The sequence below is a fragment of the Limulus polyphemus genome, unplaced genomic scaffold, assembly GCF_000517525.1.
Source record: "Limulus polyphemus unplaced genomic scaffold, Limulus_polyphemus-2.1.2 Scaffold2279, whole genome shotgun sequence".
Taxonomy (NCBI): Eukaryota; Metazoa; Arthropoda; class Merostomata; order Xiphosura; family Limulidae; genus Limulus; species Limulus polyphemus.
In genome coordinates, this window is record NW_013667889.1 from 181,916 (window position 1) to 182,198 (window position 283).

Consider the following 283-nt stretch of genomic DNA (forward strand, 5'->3'; position numbering starts at 1 on the left):
AATTTTGTGACCTTTCAAACTGATCGTTTGCATCTGAACTGATTTAAGGTTGACGTAGCAAAGGGGTTGAATACTTATGTGATTGAGAATATTCTAATTTTCTTTGGAACTCTAACTTACTTACATAACATCAGCGTTTTTTACCTTTCTCAGTTTGGAGTAGATTGCGTAGATTCTAAACATAAAGTCTTATTTGAAAGTTTCATGATTGCAAGCTCATACGGCAACAAAACGTGGAAACTTTGCAAGGGGCGAATACTTTTGCAAGGCACTGTATAATAGC